The following is an 18,861-nucleotide window of genomic DNA, read 5'->3' as shown; positions in this document are numbered from 1 at the left end:
CTTTCAAATGCATTCATGTGAAGAGACATTTTGTGAAGAAGAATTCTTAAAAATTGCCACAATAGATAAGCAATTGGAGTGAATTAATTTTACCTGACTTAACTGGTAGCCGTTATGATTACAAAACCAGCTCAGCTTGCTATGGAATTCTGTACTGATCCACTTTCATCTTGTAAGAGGGGTAAAGAAAGAAGAGTTTAATGGTACCTCATTATCTTCCTGATTGCAGATGAAGGCAGGAGCCAAGCATGGCTTTCACTATATGCTAGCTTCAGTAACTAGTGTGTCAATAAAAGGAACAAAATACAACAGAACTTGCTGAGTCACTTGTTCCATGGAAATAATGGTTTAGCAGCTATAGACAGTTCCACCATTAAAATTCAAAGGGAAAAAAAAAAAAAAAAAAAAAAAGGACAAAATTGGGGTAGATTCAGGAATTCAACCTACAGGTTAATTTATCACAGCATACTAAAAGTAATGCTAGGAGACTAACATCACAGCTGACATCTAAGATTTGAACTTCAGCATTACAGACTACTTTGACTTAAATGGTATCTCCAATGTGACTCTCAATACAGTTATGACATGGAAATTAAGGTTTTTGCCACAGATTTATTTATTATAGTACAAGAAAAAGATACACAATGATCCTGTCTTCCAAAATACAATTGCAATTTTAATTGCTCTTCTGAAATCATCCTGAATTAGACACCTGCAAGTTCTAAACTTGTGTGTGCTGAAGGCATTAAGGTAGTAAAACAAACTTCTTATCACAGTTTCAGGAAGACTGCAATGGAAAAATAAATCCTATGATGAATATCTGGAAGTAACAGGTCTAATGAAGCCAATATAGAGTGGCCTAAGGATTGAAACTGGCCAGGGAAAAAATAGCGTCAGACTGGTTCACATTTTCCCTGCCCCTCATCTACGTGACAGTATATCTTTCTTGAAAGAGAAACTGCACCTACACATATTCCTAAAAGAAGGAAGGATCACTGAAAGTGATAGAAGGTCAACAGCAATCTATCTACATAACTGTCTGGTATAGGACTGACGTATTTTATCAATGATGCAACATGAGATATACAGTTATTTTGACAGGTATTATTCCTGTTTGCTGGTATGCCAAGAGTAGCTTTTGTCAACACACAAAAAATATTACAAAGTTGCCCAGGGAGATTTAAAAATGAGCACATACAAATTTAATCACTCATCTATGTAAGAAAGGAAATCTCTGCCTTCAGAAAACCCCCAACCAACCAATTTTCATTTTGAAAATGACCAGATATTATTCAAGTCCAAAACATAAAAGAACATAGAGGCAGGGATCAGATCTGATTTCAGTGTTGAGTTTCAACGGTCTTCTGATATTATAGCAATATCTAGCAATAGAATGTCCTGTGCCAACAGACATATCACATCTTATCATACTGCTTAGAGCTTCCCATTTGTTTATTTTTCTAATACACTTTTATTTTCTGACCTCTCTTTTCATAAGCAACATGATTTACAGCAGATTCAGGGCTCGATTACACAGGATGTTAGTACAAAATGAAAGGAGTGTGAATTTATTGCTCACTAGTTACTGTACAAACCAAGTCTTGATGTGGGTAGGAATTTTAGCTGTTGTGCTCTAGCCGGTCTTTGCTGAAACATGTATAAACTCTAGTGTTTCAGTAATGCAAAATTTCTTTGAAGTTGGGTACAGAATAAAAGAGTTTTCCCTGGTATGAAGCATCATGCCTACTATATAATAAGTCTCTGTTCCAAACTAAGAGATTATTACACACACACCCCCCTCCCAAAAAAAAAAAAAAAAAAAAAAATTCTATACCTGTTATTCCAGGCAAGATCTATCACCAGTATGAAAAATTTCAGACCAAATGTTTTATTTGAGCTATCGACCACTAAACAGATACTCTTGTAATGGAAATTGGTGTAAGTCATACCAGTAATACCAGCCCTATCTACAGCGGGAAAAAATATCCAGTCTATAAGAGTCTTGAGGCAGAGCTGAGTCATGCCCCATCTTTATAACTGCCCAGCAGGGACATATCAAACATTACACAATTGTGAATGTGAAAGTAGTGCCTGAAACCTCTTATCCAAAGAGAGAGCAAGTAATGGTCTGACTCAAGATCTGCAGAAGTGAACAGAAAAAGTCTTTCATTGATTTTGAGGGACTCCTTTTCAGGGCTGTACTGTTTGTTTTCATATGACCCAAGCTATTCTGCAGATTTCCAGCCTGACTAAACTTCTAAGCATGAATTAAGACGCAAATAGGAACGCATTCAAGTGTTATTGGCTCTTCAGACGTGGAGTTAAATTCACACTAAAAAGCACTGTTTGACAGACAGGAATATGCTGATTGTCCAAAAATTGTGTAGATTCAAAAGGTGATGTTATGAAAACAAGAACTTTCTTTTCAGGCTGGGGAGAGAGGGGAACGTTAGCCATCAGAGCCTGTTCCAGCCTCACAAAACACAGAGTATCACTGGGTTTGCAAGACATCCAGTGATATCCAGAAAGTAGTAAGGATCACTGTGGGTTCTGTGGTTATTTAAAAGCTGGTTTGGTCAGTAAGTTATTTAATATGCAATTTTCCATCTTAGCCATAGAAAGGCAGCAATGTATTGTTCAGAGGTAAATAATGCTTATTAACATCTTTTCAACCTTCTTCCTTGTAGTGTGCAAATTGCTGTACTTAAAGTTTAATACAACATACTCCCATATTTTTAATCTGATGTTTCACTTCTGAGTGAAACATAGAGGGCAATTGGAAATACAAACGCTGCCTCCTCCCAAGCCCTACATTTCTGGGGCTGTAATGGGAGCAGAGATAATGAGAACAGACTGAAATCCAGTAGATACACCCACTTCTTATCACTGCTGCTGAACACATAAAGTAAAAGAATCCCCATTTTTCTGCTGCCAGAAAACCTCTCAGATATAGTAGGGTCTGTGATCCTTTTCCTCGACCCAAAATAGCTTCTTCTCACTTTGTTGCAGATGCTGATCTGGTCTATGAGGTTGCTACAATTCTGCCTTTAAAAAATGCTTTTTCAATGACACATAGGTTCTGCAAGTGTCACTACTAATATTCAGTAGAGTAATACTGAAGTAACAATTCCCCTCCTAATCTGATTATTTTCCTTTTACTCTTTAGTATTTTCTCCTGTTGCAGGTGTTTCTCTAACTTAGGAATGTGTTTCAAAGCTGCTTGTTTCACTCATGTTGTTATTGTTTTGTGTTTTTTTAAACTGAAAACACTAAAGACTTATGTATACAACAGCCATTCACAACAGACAAAGCAAATTATTTGGGGGGAAAAAAACACCCCAAAATTTCCAAAGGCCCTAAGTTGGAGAATTAGGCAGTGAAAACATACAAGTTGTTAGCACGGCTGATTTAAAGATACTTCGAGTTCTCAAATCAATTAGCTTAACATAGGTTATTGCTCCCTTATTAACAACAAGAATAGTGGAATCAACAATATGTTGTTTCCTATGGGCTTGGGGCCACCACCACCATCCTCAGCAGTAGCAGCTCCATCTTCTTTTGTGATAACTTCACAGGAAGGGACAGCCAGTGCAGGACTAAGCCTGTGCTGCCTGCACAGTTGGCTGATGCCAAAGAGAACACGGACAACCTGAATTCTGTCAGTATTGCCCTCCGTGGGAGAACCCATTGGGATATTTCTCCCCTTTATTCAGCCACCAGCTTCCACAGCATTTACAGAATCTCTGTCTTCAAGATAATTCAGCTCAATGCTATTAATGGGTTCATCTGGTACTAGAGAAGAATCGAGCAGACAGACGTGTAATAGCATACACATAATTTCCCCAAGCTAAAATCATTAATACCAAGAAGTTCACTAAGAAAATCTCCACCCCTTCCCAGTCCATTGAGTGGCACCAAAGTTTTTCACTTCACCCTTTGCTTTTCCATTTTCATGCAGAGAAGAAAAGCAAATCACTGCAAGACTGGTGTCCATCCTGAAGGATGATAATAACACATCTGTACCTGAGAAGAGATCCCCATGAATATCCTGCCTTAGGATGGGTTTGAGGAAGCAAAGGACAGGCCTGGACAAACAGTAGCTGTGTTACGGAAAAGGGTCTTTCTCTCACCCCAGGAGTGGATGGTTTGTTCTTCTGAAAACCTGAAACCCACCAGGGGACACAGAGAACAGTGACAGCTCCTTTTTGCTTTCTTATTACTCTTCCATTCCTTGGACGGTCTGTTAATTGAATAAGCAAACCAGACCAAGCTGTCACAGCCTCTTCCTATCTTCCTATCTTTCTGAAACAGTTGAAGCTTCCAACAATCTTGAGCTCATTTCTATTCAAGAGTATATGGAAATGTGAAGCACAACGGGAAGGGGTGTCCACAATAGATTCGCATTGGATTAATCAAAGTGGAAAGCTGTATGCCTCTTGGTTTTTCTTTCAGAAGAGTGTCTAATAGGATTAATTTCAAGGCTGTGGATGTGAATTACCATGTTTTCTTCCAAGCAAGGCAGAAAGGGCCATGGTGCAGGGCACTATGGGACTCCCTGCCAGCCATTTCTGCTTCACGCTTCTTTGCCGATTAGTCTTGCAATGTCTGCTCCAAACAAACAAGTTACCAATGAGCTTGTTCATTTGGCATCATTTCTGTATCTTGTTTTCCCTATAAAATAATCACTTGTTTTTATGCTCTGGAGCTGACAATTTAGAGACAAGAGGTGAAAGGCAGGAGAGGGAGAAACACACAAAAATATGTCTGCACCACCTCCATTCTTGTTCCAATAGATCTCATTAGGGAACACCTGCCTGAGTGCCCCAGGAGCAGGTCTGCATGGGGAAGGTGAGAAGCCAAGCGAGCTGGTGAGGAGCCGTCCAACTTCAAGGACAGAGGCACAGGCAGTCCCCGCTGCTCTGTGAACTGCAGGCCGCACTGTATTTATGCTAAAGGAAACGTGTGTTTGCAGATACTTCTCAGAGACTTTGCTCTGAAGAAGGACGTTGTCATTTATTTTAATAATAAAAAGCTGGTGTCCTGGTTTGGCTGGGAGAGAATCACAGCCCAGCCATGCTGGGCAGGCTGTCAGCAGTTTAGAGTCAGCCAGGGCAGCTGACCTGAGTTAGCTACAGGGGTAGCCCACACAATAATGCCATGATTATTATAAACGGGGACAGTGTCCTGAAGAAGGGGAGCTCCTGCAGGATTCCTGTTGCTTTAGAGGACTGCTCTCCTGTCAATTGTGACCATCGCATGTTCATTTGGCAGAGTATAGCTTTGTACACCTTTGTTGGTATTGGTGCTGTTTCATTAAATCTGTTTTCACTTCAACCTGTGGGTCTGCTCTCCTTTTTCCCCCAATTCCCCTTCCTGGCTGGTGAGGGGTCATGGGGTGACAGAGCAACTGTTACAGTTTAGCCCCAGGTACAGGCTAAATGTAGACAGCTGGATATTGCCTTTATGGGTTGGGGGCTGGGTGGAAGGATTGAGGCATCTGTTTTCAACAGAGTAACTGCATTTAGATGTGCAGCTGATGGCCATGTACCATCTTCCCCAACTAAGTTTTGATAAAGATCTAGACTAAGGATTTATAAAAATTATGCACTGGAAATTCAGAGGGGCTCAGGAAATAAGAAAGAAGTCTGCTATGGAAGCTAATACTAATGGATGTTTGCAATTTTTAGAGTCGCTTAACAACATAAAGCTTTCGCTGATTTTTGAGCTAAGCAGAAAGGAATCAAAGTCAGTGCTCCCTACTCTGGCATTCTCTGTTGCAGACCATCAGTCTGGGTCATCAAAGTGAAAAATTCTTTGAGTTACACCTCTCCTAAACAATGCCTATGCACAGTAACACTTCAGTTATGAAGACATGGCACTGAAAGGCTTAAAAGCTTGCAACAGTGGCTAGATATTCCTGTGTTTTATTGGCTGAATTTTCCTGCCTGCTGTTTCTCATTTCAGAATCTATAGTTAATACAGAAAAATGCCTGTTTCCTCTTTCTTCTGTGCACTACATGCCACAAAAGAAACTGTAGAGCTTGCCTGAGCAAGTATTTACCTCTTCCCTTCCCTACAACTCCCAAGGAATCTCTTTGACAATTACTACAAGCCTAATGAAGTATTTGCCTGATATACTGTACCGCATCAAATTTTCAGGAAGTGCTGAAGTACAGATCTCAGAACACAGCCATTAATATAATCTGCTCTAGAGGATCTCTGTAGCCCGGTAAGAAAGCAGCTAAGAAACTGTACTGCCTCTATCACAGGGGTCCACACAGCGTCGATTCTTCTGTCAACCACAGTCTCCACCACCACCGCGCTCCTCCCAGCGGTGGCAGCCGCTGTCCTAACAAGGCTCTCATATGCTCTTCTATCACAAAGAAAGCCTCTGAGACAGCTCTGGAGCTGGGTGGAAGGTGAAACCATGTCCTTTACCTCCAAGGTCAGGAGCAGCTCTGCTTAGCCTACCAATTCTCTTCAGCTTAAAGAATTCCAGTATGCAAACCGTAATTAGAAGGAAGATCAGACCAGCAATGGTAGCACTAATGTTGCTAACACACTGCAGCTTGGTTTACGCAACAACAATTTGACAGCGTAATTATGTCAGTTAAAACCAGGGAGAAGAGAGCAGCTCCAGCATCTTAGCTATGACACGCAGAGTTGATGAAGTCAGCTGTTGGCTTTGCTGATGTCACCATGAATCTGACATATCTTTTTCTGAAGCAGAACTAGAGTTGTACAGGGACTGCTCAGTTGGCTGTCAGTGGATAACAAGCTGTGAAGGCAAGAAAGTATATCCAGGGAGCAATGATGAACTATTGGAAGCAGTGCAACTAGCACACATGGATCCACAACAGGATGACCTCCTCTTTTTTTCACCTTCATAATTTTCACTAGAAGAGAAACTCCTACCAAATTCACTAGGCTGTTGAGGATCTACCACTGGGCAGGGTCTCTCTGAAGGTCACAGCAACTGGGCTGGGCCCATGATCATAACAATTAACTATAATCATTAGGAACTTGGCTCAGCTGCAACTGAATTTCCCAAATACAGCCTGCTCACCAGCCTTCCTACACTTGTAAATACATGTAAAAAGTTAGTAACAAACTGTTTTATTCTCTAGAAACATATAGGATAAGAACAGAAGTGACTCAGCAGAAACAAAACCTCTGCTTTTAATTATTGCTATCAAGCTAACATTTACCTCATAGTCCTTAAAGAAGTCAGATTTTGCTTGAAGATTTTGTACTGTGAAGTCAATGAAGACGCCAAGTTCTTTTGCCAAAATGAAGAGTTCAAATCCCTGTTTTAAACGGGGAGGGGGAAGCGTTGTCTCACCACAGAAATTAGGAAGTGTTTTTGGCAGTGAAACTCCTTAAGAAGCGAAAACCCCCCTCAGCTTCCCAAACTGAGTAAGGAGCATAGTTGCAGGAGTGATCCCTTTCTACTAATGTGCATTCCACTGGAGTCTCAAATCTGCAACACAGCAGTATTTTGCACAAAATGCTGCCCAGGAACAAAGTATCCAAGTCACATTTTCAGTGTATGTGTACTTCAGCAGTCAATTCTACATTAGACATCACGTTTTCTTCTCAGGTAGTACCTTCTATCTTCTTCTTCTTAATTATTAATTGCTTAAGCTCCAGCCATCACCTGCTTCGTTCCTGCAGTGTTACATTAGCCATTTTCTGTTTTATGCAAAGACCCTTAATGGTGTAAGTATGCTGATTGCTAGTCAAAGCTACATACTAATTGGGGTTTTTTGAGTACTCCACCATTTCATTTGCACATGTGCAATGCAGAATCTTTTTTTAGAGGCTCAAATAGTAACATTTCAACCTTCCTTTCATTGTTTTCTTTTCACTGAGGTGAAGAGTGTGCCTTCCTCAGCCTTGGTGCACCCCTAGGGCCCAGGGTCTCTTTTGTGTTTGGTTTGCAGTTTGATGCTTATGTCCTTTCATACAGAATTCTCACCTACAGAACAACAGTGATCAATACTGAAGTAACCGCAACCGAATGGATCACGTCATTCAGCATGGATCCGCTTGTTGGTAAGCTCCCACGCAATGCGTGACACCAAGAAGCTTTCATAACTGTCTCCTAGGGGTAACCAATTATGCCCAAAATGTCCACACAAGTCCTTTTCTAATCTCTATAGAAATATCAGTCTTCAACATCGGTCACTCAAGATCTGATCATTTCACATCAGCACCATCTATACCTAGCACTATCTATAAATTACCACAATTTCCACCATACAGCAAACCACCTGTACTGTTCACATTTAATCTTCCACTTCCAGCTTTTCCACAGTCACACTGGTCCTACCACAGGCTGCTCCTGCATACATATAAGCCTCAGCCTCAGGCTTTGCACAGAATGAAAGCAGACCATGAGCTGGCCCACAGGACAGCGACGGGAGGTGCATGGCACAGCAGTGTGGGGGACTGCAGCCTCCCTCTGGGGTGGAGGAGACACAACATCTGTTCAGAATGTGGATTTAGACACATGTTTTACTCATTTTGTCTGGTCTCCTAAGGAAAAAGGAGAATGTAAATTTCCAAACAGAAGAGTAAATTAAATAAATGTATTCCTGTAAATATTAGTGAAACTGGATACATCAACGATATTCAATTTAATTCATGTCTTTTCTTCGCATTGGAAAATGCAGAATTCACAATTATTTCCCCGCAGTTTCAACTCTAACAGATCACTATTTTTCCACAAGTGAAAAGGTTTCCATGGGAAAGTCACAACTAGTTGTGGTTAGTACGCCCCAAACACAGCCCAAGAGAGCAGCAGAGGAGTGTCTAGCTCATCGCTAGCTCTCCAGGGAAAACACCATCCTTATCGGCAGAATTTCATCACGAGTTCTGACTTTTAAAGAATTACGGCCTCGCTTCTGTAGTTACGAAGTTAAAACTTCAGCCTGTCACCCTCCGACAGCTACTAGAGGCAAACAAAAGCAGCGAAACACCCAGACTTTTGTAAGCCTTTCAGGCTGCAGGGTGAGCCTGGCGCACAGCGCTGGCCGCAGAGCCCTCCTTCAGGGAACGGCCACACGTCCCGGCACGGTGTGCGGGCCAGGCAGTCCCTTCCTCCTTGCGTACTGGCGTAGGGCTGCCACCTCTCCCCAAAACCCCACAGGAGAAACCACCGGCTGACACCTGCGAGCACCAGCACTGCCGTGGGGCCGGCGAGGGCCCTGCCCGAGGAACTTTCCAGAAGCCTCCAGCTCCCGCCAGGGAGCAGCAGGCGCAAGCGGGCGGCAGGCACAGCCCTGAGGGCTGTTGGCGGGACTTGGCGCCACGCCGCCGAGTCGGCCCTCAGCCGCTGTGGGCAGCACGGCCCCGTCCCTCGGCGCCACGCCGGGGCCGCCGCCTCAAACGCCGCTCCCCTCTGGGCGCCGCGGACGCCTGAGGCGTGTGGCGCGGCCCGACTTTCACGCTTAGGACTCCGACGGGAGCCGCCCGGTGCGGGTTTCAGGAGGAGGGGCGGGCTCCCTGTCAGCGCTGGGCGCCCCGCCGGGCGGCAGCAGCTCCCAGCCCCGGAGGGCGGCAGAGGCTGGCAGCCCGCGGTGGGGCCCGGCGGACGGCGAGGGAAACGGACGCCGGGCGGAGCCCCGGCTGCCCTCCGGTCGCGGCCCCGGCTGCCCTCCGGTCGCCTGCTCCGCCTCGCTGGGGGAAGGTCTGGGCTCAGGCAGCGCGGGGAGGCGGCCGGCGGGGGCGGCGGAGGGCGGGCGCCGCCTGGGCACCGCTGGCCTGGGGCGCCGGCCGGTCCCTGCGGCCCGGCAACGCGGGGCCAAGGAGGAGCGTGGCTGAGACGTCTTGAGCTCGCCCCCCCGTGAGGGACCACAGCGAGCCCTCGGCGATTCGGCTCGGGGAGAGCTGGTAAACGCTTTACTTGTGAATTAAACTAAAGTGTGGGCTCAGCATCCATTCTGCAGGTTTAATGAAGTGATGGAGCCTGCCTGGCATTAGCTTGGATGAACTTTCTGGAGTGGCTCAGGGTGGAGAACTTCAAAGGGCACTTGGTCAAAGTCACTTGAGAGGCCTCTGGCCAAGCACAAGCCACCATCTCCCAACCAGCAAGCTGTGCCTCGAACCCCCTGGTGACTGCCGCCTCCCTTCCCTCTTTTCACAGAAAAATTCACCTGTAGCTACCAAGAGATACCTCGCCTCACTGTGCTTCCAGTGAAAACCAGGCGTTGCTCCCAAAAATATGCAAAGTATTAATTAAAATCTGACTGAAACTTTTGCTGTTTCAACAACCTTCTTGTAAAAACAAAGTATGTTTTCTACATAGTATTAATTTTTAAAAGCTTGGCACTCGGTACTTGTGAAAGCAGCATTTCCTCCGCCAAGAATTTTTTACTCTCATAGGACAGAGGTAACCAAATCTAACAAAGCACGTGGAGCAAAGACTCTTAGAAGATTTACCCAGTGATTTGACAGGTGGAAGAATTGCCTCATTTTTCCTTCTATTTCAATAACGAGCTGCTCATCTCACTTCCAAGGACTGAACAGGCTGATCTCACCAGTAAGCTATTTTTCCGCTCAAGCATCTGCCCAGCCAACTTGGAGCAAGGCCGTAACGCCAGGCTGGGTTCTTTTATTGTGTGAGCAGTAATTAAGATCCCAGATGTCACTGCTCTGCACCGGCACAGCCCTATTTTTGTGTCAGCAGGGCAGGCACTGCTGTAACTGCAGCTGTAAAGTAACGCAACGCAGCAGCATTACTGCATTGCTCACTGCTTTCTGCTGACGCGACACTTGCCTGCTGGTAACCTGTAACCCTATATCAGATATGGCCACTGCTAGTAACAGGCCACGTGCTTTGCACTGAGTTTGCAAGGCCTCAACCCTGAGTCATGCCAGTCTTGCTTTGGCTGAACATTTGCAGACCTGCCTGCAAATTTTGTTTTAGCTTGGCTTAGCTGTAACAGCATTTTTTCGTCTGACCACGTGGTTATAGATTATTTGGTTTTACTTTTGTTTATCCTTGTGTGGTACCACCACAGTTGTATACAGGCAGGGGTAACAAGTAGTGGTTCTCTGCAGAACAAGACACTCACAACCAACGTAATGATGTAGCGTGGAGAGGTGCAGGCCTGGGATGATAGCAGAGGCCTTGAGAGGTAGAGACACAGGATGCAGTGGGGAGGAGTACATGCACAAGATGGCAAAAGATGGGGCACAGGCTTGCCACTGGAGACCCCACAGCTATAAACAAATCGAGAATTGTTTTCCACTAAAAAGAAACACAGACACAGAGTTAGACAAAATGACTTTTTTATGGGCAACAGAACAAAGAACAAGTTTCTAGCATACGCAAGATACATTGTATATAGTAAATTTGGATATCGTGTGGAGTTGCAAACCAGTAATGAAAGAGCAAGGTGTGAAAGCCCGTTGGCAAACATAAAAAAGGCCCCAAGTGGACCCTGGAGTGAGAGAGATGCAGCCACCAACATCACATACCTCCCAGCAAAAGACCCCATGTGCTAGTGACCAGCCTTAGCACCCCTACCGCCGGGCTGAAGGACCAGCCTGAGGACTCCGAGAAGCAGTGGCAGGGTGAGCGTAACACCAGGAAAGGGGGAAGAAGCTAGGAAGTGTGAGTACAGCAGTTTTACCTGTATTATTACTGTTATTGCAATTCTTTCTGTATAGAAGTGTTTGGGGTTTTTTTGGTAATAATTGGACCTGGACTAATAATGATTCTTAAATTAAACATAAGATTTCAATTACACTGAGAATAAATTCTTGGCTTTCTACATATGATTTTCTTCATAAACAAGATTTTGAGGGTAACATGCTTTAAGCCTACTCTACATGGTCACAGTAGTACTCACAGTGCACTCACAGAGATGCAGGATGAAGGTCCCTGCATGTGGAGGAGGTTCCAGACTACAGATCACTTTTCTTGAAGAAAGTACAGCAAAACTAAATTTAAAAAAAAACCCATAAAGTAGTAAGAAGAGAATTTAGCACTTTTAGATTTAAAAGTTGTCATGTACTCTTACCATGTAAATTAGAGAATTTAGGCAAATGATACTATGAGCTCCCAACTGTTTAAGAATTTTTCAAATTTTTTTCTAGGAAAAATTGCAAGTGTTACAATTTTTTTTTTTCTTGTTTTAAAAAGTATGTATTTCTTATTGGCAGAACAGCAGATTATTTGTGGAATTTAACTTAAAACATTTATACATTTCTCCGAAAGAATCTTTGTGTTCTTGTAAACCTACTCTTTCTGCCGTCCCCCTTCTATGGATTTGTATTTGTTTCCTGGGCAAACTTGGCACGCTCTGTGGTGTTAGAAAGCATGGCTGAGACTCATACAATTGTTTAGCCTTCCCAGAGGGGAGGGGGCAGAAAAGGAATCAGAGGTCTTTACAAACATTTCTACTAATTGCAGTAACACCTTTAAAAATAAAGGCTAAAATTAATTAAATACTCGACATTGCAATGAACTTTCATGGGAACAAGGTTTCGGACATGTGGAATCTATTGCAAATGCTGACTAAAAATACCACTCCTTAATAATTAACACGGAGCTAGACTTACACCGGAGCAGTGTACATTTCTGCGAGCTGCTCCCAATTTGTGTAGCTTCCATGCGCAATTAGGTTTAGGGAGTCCTGTTTAAAGGCTGACTTTCCTAACTACGCTAAAGCCCTCATGCATCCTTGCATGACTCAGAGCAGGCGGTGTGTGACAGTGCAGAGGTTGAGCTCAGCATTGCCACTTTATGGGGGCATGAACTGTTGTTCTCAGCACAGAGACCGCCCCGAGCCCCAAGACCAGCAGTTTGTAGGGTGCGTGGGATTGTGCCCACAACTCCGGCTGCCCTGTCACTGATCTCTGTGGCCGGACATCCATCTCACAGCTCCCTCCTTGTCACTCTCAGGAAGCCAGAGAGAACAGCATTAAAGAAAGAGCTGAGCTCCCATGAAAGGCATGTGTGATGTGCCAAGCAGCGAACAGCAGAAAGGCTAGCTAAGGAGGTTTCTCGCCAGCCTGGTTTCGTGTGACCTGAACAGCTCAGGGGGATACGTATGACAACTGAGCTGAAGCTATCTCCAGCCATCAGAAGATGGAACTCTACCCAGGGTCAAAATGTGAGCAAGATCTGCTGCCATGGCATGTCTGGCTGGCTGTGGTATTTGTTTAGAATTTTTGGAAATGCAATCTGAGTGTAGCAGATTATTCAGAGGGGACTCAAACTATTTTTGAAACAAATACAGATTATTTATATGGGGGGTTGGTAGGCATGTGAAGGCTGGGAGAAAGCAGGGAGGTGAAAGGAAATTAGAAGAGAAGCAGGAAGAAGATAAATAGGCATACAGTCATCTCTGGAAAATACATACCAAAAGTATGGAAGAAATGGAAATAGACCCATGCTACCATCTAAGCAGACGCAAGGAAATCCTTCCATAGAAGGAGAGTGCTTTGGCAGTGGGGGTGGAAACCGTCTCCGTGCCCCACGGGTGAGCCAGGGTCTGGCCAGTCTGCCACTCTACGGTTGTCAGCCAGGGACATGACTCTTTAAGCCCAGTTAATCCTGAAGCATAGTGGTGTCTGGGGCACGGCTGGGTAGCTGAGGAATTAGGCTCCCAGTAAAGCTGCTCCTGCTGCACGTACACACTGGAGAGCACATGGACTGCCACAAACTAACAGCCCAGTAAAGAGTGGGGGCACTGATGCAAAATTTGAAAGGAGAGACCAGTTTCTGTAGACACTGAAGAGACCTGCCAATATTCCCTCATGCATTGTTATGAATTTTAGCTGCCTGATATGCAAAGGCTAATGCTTACTAGCAAAACATTCAGAGTGAACAGTTCCCAGTATTGTGGGGCACTGACTTCCAGTTTAACTCCGTGCTGTGTTAAAATGTACTTCTTTAAATTCTGTTACTTGATAATCGCAGTGGTCTCCTTGTAAGAACAAAGGAAAGCTCTGGGAGAAACAGTTATTTCCCATTTACGTTTTCCACATCATATTTGAGTATTTTGTTCCCAGGCGTATACCTCCAGTCATTATTTCTTCTTCAAGCTGAAGAATTCTGGGTTACTTAACCTCTTCTGGCTATCCTGTATTGCTCGTTACTCAGGGTATAAAGCAGAAAGAGGGAAGATAAAGAGGCTGTTTTTGTACCTGCCTCTGTCTTGCTATCTCCTAAAATCCATGCCATATTCAAACAAGGCAACATCATGGGTGCATCCTGCGATATGAAGGTGGTTCTTGTTTTTGTCTTCTGTCTCCTAATAATGCCTAAAAATTACAATTGTCTTTCTGCCCTCTGCTGAAATGGAATAGACAGCCTTTTTTTTTTTTTTTTTTTTTTTTTTTCCAATTTGTAGTCTAATTTGATGTACGTAGAGGGTATTTTTTCCTTGTGTGCATTACTTTATATTTGTCAGTGACAAGCTTCTTTGCATTCAGCTTTGTATTTAACTATCATGAATAACCAAATACCTGCATACTGCCCAAAACCTGCAGTCCATCACCCTTCCCACCCACCACACTTCTGAAGTCAATCATGAACCCATGCAACAGCACTGCACTCAGCACACATCCCTTGGTAACTCAGCAGCATCCTCCTTTCCCACCAGGATGGCACTGTTATTGCTGCTCTTCTCTTTGAAGCCCTTGGACTGAAGGTTATCAGTTCAAGAGAGCACTTTCCTCTCTATGCATAGCTTAGGTTCTCTAGGAGGCTATAGTGAAAACATGGATTTTTTTTTTTTTTTCAATTTGACAAGTACACCTTAATTTTTTTTCCACTAGGAGAGTAGTGCAGCACTGGCGTGGATTACTTAAAGAGGCTGTGAAATCTCCATCCTTAGAGTTTTTCAAGACTTGGCTAGACAAAGCCAGGGCTGACCTGAACTAGCTTTGTCACCCATCTCACTTCGAGCACAAGTGTGGGTGAGATGATCTCCTGAGTTCTTTTCAAGCAACACTTGCATGGTTTTATATCAACTGTGTCATGCCTGTCTGCTTACTTACAAGCTCCTTTGGAGTTTTAAGAGCAATCCTTACAGTTTCTCTTGATATTAGAGCAGCTGGTTCCCCCCCATATCTAGCCATGTACCACCTCAGCTGCCTATGTTTTATTATAGGATACAACTTCTAGGAATTTCTTTCAGAATGAAGTTAAACTTGCTAGCCTGTGGTTAGTAGGACTGTTTCTGAAGTTCTTTTGAAAGCTTGTGGTCAGTCTTTACATTTTTCTGACTGTTAAGTGACATGTTATAAACCATAGCCATTTGCCGAGTTGCTTTAGGGCTCTTGGTCCACACCAGATGGGCCCAATAGTCATTGATAACCAGTTCTTTTCATACCTGTACAATTCATGCTTTGACACTGGCATCTCCTTGACACTTTTCCCTCCACCAAGTTTCCAGGAAGTCTATTTTTAATCAATGTTCTCTCTGTCTTCAAGTCCTTTGCAAATAGTGACAAACAGTAAGAGAGTAGAACACTGCGTGTCTGCCAGAACACTGGCAGTGATGTTGCTTTAGCAAATCTTGTGTTTAAGGACTGCAAGTAAGCTAAAGACACCCTACATTCATGCATGAGCTCTTTCATAGTCATCTGTGAACTCCAGCAGGTATGGTGGCTTCTCTTATTTCGTAATCCATTTAATCCTATGCAGGATACAATTTAACACCTTATTTTCACTTGCCTTTCATAGCACCTCATATTCACATCCCAAATCCCACGTTCTTACCAACAATCTGTATGTTCAGATCTCCTGTGAACACTTCTGCAGTCTGACCAGAGTGCGATACTGGTTATGCAGCAACATGAGCAGTTCCCAGCCAGTGCAACTAGGACAGCACAAACCAGTATGACAGCTTCTGAGTAGCAATGAATTCCTCTGCTCTCCCTATGCTGCATCCCCCATACAGCTCCTTTACAGAGCTCCTTGCAGAAATGAGGCATTCTGGAGCCAAGTGCACACACGCTTGCCTCCTCTGCTCACACATGTGTAGCAGGGCAGATCTCTGCTCTCCCCCACTGCCACGGGGCAAAGTATCAGAGACAGGACTTTCAACACTTCAACAACCCTTCAAGTGCTCCAGAAAGCCACAAAAACTCAGCAAGAGAATTCCTTGGGGCTATTGCCAGCTGCAGAGGAGATCAGATGAGGCAGAGCCACAACATGCCTCCAACAGTTGCTGTATTTCTACAGAGATAAAGGAGTTGGCATGAAACCTGCTAGAGGAATACTTGTTGCTCTTGAGCTCAGGATCTTGAGGAGCTTCTTTTGGCAAGCTGTATTCAAAGCTGGGTTGTGAATGTTCTTGGGCCTCCTTGTTCTCTCCCTACAAGAGTAAAAAGAGCAAAAGACCTGTAATCTTCCTTTTGTTCCTTTGCAGTTTGATGCTCATGATGATGGTTGCTCTGAAACATTGACAGCAAGAGATTATGGATTTCACACCTTTCAGAGCATCTCGAACCACTAGAGTTATACTCTATTGTATCTGTTCTTACAATTGGACATCATGGCTGGTGAGTTCACTTCTGAGTAAACCACCTTCTGCTTTCTCCTACTACCGTATGGTACTCTGCAGACCAGTCAGCGTTGGCCCTTACTGTGATGTGAGAATTCAGGATGGATAAATTCATGTCTGCTTAGATTTTTGTGGAACTGGCACTGGAAAGGTGGTCCCATACACAAGTGCCATGAAGCAGCCCGGACCTCAGTCTGATGGAAACAAACCTCAGGCTCCTGAAGAACTAGTCCTTTAAAAAGAGTCTTTTCAGTAGATCAGGATGAATTATTTTTTTTCTCCTTAGAATAAGAAGAGAATAGAATAAAAGTTTCTTCCCGGTGCTGAAGGACAACTCTTGGATACTGCTGCACAACAAGGACTTTTCTCTTGTAAAATCTTATTTCAGAGGTGATATTGAAATGAGATGGGAGGTAGAGAGGATGATGTAGAGATTTCTTAGCTCTGTACTACAATTTTCAACTGCATTCAATGGAAGACAGCAAAGCAGCTTCCAAGGAAAGCATCTGGCAGTCTAGTGCCAATGTTGTCCTGGAGCCTGCCATCACCTTTGCTGATGTTAGACTGTGTACTGCCAAACTGGAGGCAGAATACTGACTTTAGCTCTGTCTTGCTAAGTTCTCATTGCTGCAGCCACATTTGCTTACGGTGCAGTAGTGTATGCAGCCTTCATGGCAGCTGTTTGTAGGTGGTAAGTTTTGCAGTATGCTGGGAGGTAACCTAACCCTAGACGGCATGCGGTACTACTGGAATCTCATTTGGGACATGAAAGGCAGCCACAGGCTAATTGCTAGCCCATCTGGAGCCCCTCAAAGTCCTCAGTGGCATCTTACGAGAAAGACTTGACACTTCAGAACAAGAAGTGCTGTGCAACCACATGCCAGGCCCAGATGTTGATCCAGCTTCTGATATGTCATAACTTCCATGATGGGTTTTTTTTCACAGTCAGACCTCTGTCTCTCTGATTTCATCTCCAGGGAAAGCTTGTTAACTAAGGGCAGTTGCTGTCCCCACTGTTGGTCACAGATGGATGACAAGTTTTTTAGTGTGCTAGTGCTGAAACATTTTTCTTTCGCAAGTCTGAATCTCTAGAATTCTCATTTAATCTCCAGGATATCAACAATTCCACGGGCTCCTGAAATAATCTGACATTTACTGGTGTTGAGGAAACCTCAACAATTAAGACAGTGACTAAGGCTGTGCAGAACAATCCTGCTTTTCCAGATATCCTTGTCTTACATATGCCTAAAATCCTGTTTGAAAGGGAGATGATCTCCACCTCTCTAAACTCCTGTTTCCAAAGTCAATCCACATAGTCACAAAGACTAAGTAGAATCTGAGGTATGACAGTAGCTAGTCACAGTAGTTGTACAATTTCCAACATCTCAATGCACGGGGTTTTTCCCTAGACCCAGAAGAGACGCTACATTCCACTGGAATGACGCTAGCAACAGTTCAGCAAGGTGTGTTGAAGTTGGGTCCAGGAAACACACAGTGGGGTTTCAGTATCAGCAAAACCTGGTGTACGGCAGAAAAGCCCGAGCAGGCCCCCCCCCCCCCCCCCCACTTCATCACGTACTTTTGCCCCTGTAAACCTGCCAACTTCTTCAGATGCATCTAGCATCACACCCCTGCTCAGTGGATTTCAAGTGCAGAGGCTTGGCCACATAGGCCATCCCAAGCCAACCTCCTCTGGGTCTGGCCTCATGCTCACACTGACATAGGAGGACTTTTGGTCTTGCTGAGAACTAGGCATGTACCAAGCTTTTGCTGAAGGTTTCTCCCAGAAAAAGGTATATAGACTGAGCCCAGCTTTAAAGAGCATCAGCATAATGCAGGACAGACTTCAGGCTTTAAATTCAGCATTTCAAAAACTGTGTCCAGTGAAAATCCTCAGAGAAGGGTAGGATTGTAGAGACAGCTGTGGTTCAAGAGCCTCTTCTTTTGGTACCAGCTAGCAAAGTTCAAAAAACAAAGCACATTCCAAGTGATTTTTGGAAGACTTAAAAAAGCTGAAGCTACATTATGTATGTTAATCAAATAGCACAAACCAGTTCTCCTAGTAACTTCTGAAGGCTCATCACAAGTGTTACATAAAATTACAATTGTGGTGTATTTAATCTTTGTATAAATCTCTTCATGTTGTACGGCAACACTAGAATAGCCATATATTTATGTTTTACTGTGAGGAACATAAAAATTGATTTAGTTATTTCAAGAAAATTATTTTTTTAAATTATTATTATTTAGTCTGAAGATGTATAACAGACTAGCTAATCATCCTAGAGTACTGGTTTGTTCCAGCAATTTTACCTAATGTTCTACAGGAATACAG

The sequence above is a fragment of the Leptosomus discolor genome, chromosome 6, assembly GCF_034619465.1.
Source record: "Leptosomus discolor isolate bLepDis1 chromosome 6, bLepDis1.hap2, whole genome shotgun sequence".
NCBI classification, from domain to species: Eukaryota; Metazoa; Chordata; class Aves; order Leptosomiformes; family Leptosomidae; genus Leptosomus; species Leptosomus discolor.
Note: the sequence above shows the minus strand (reverse complement) of the source record.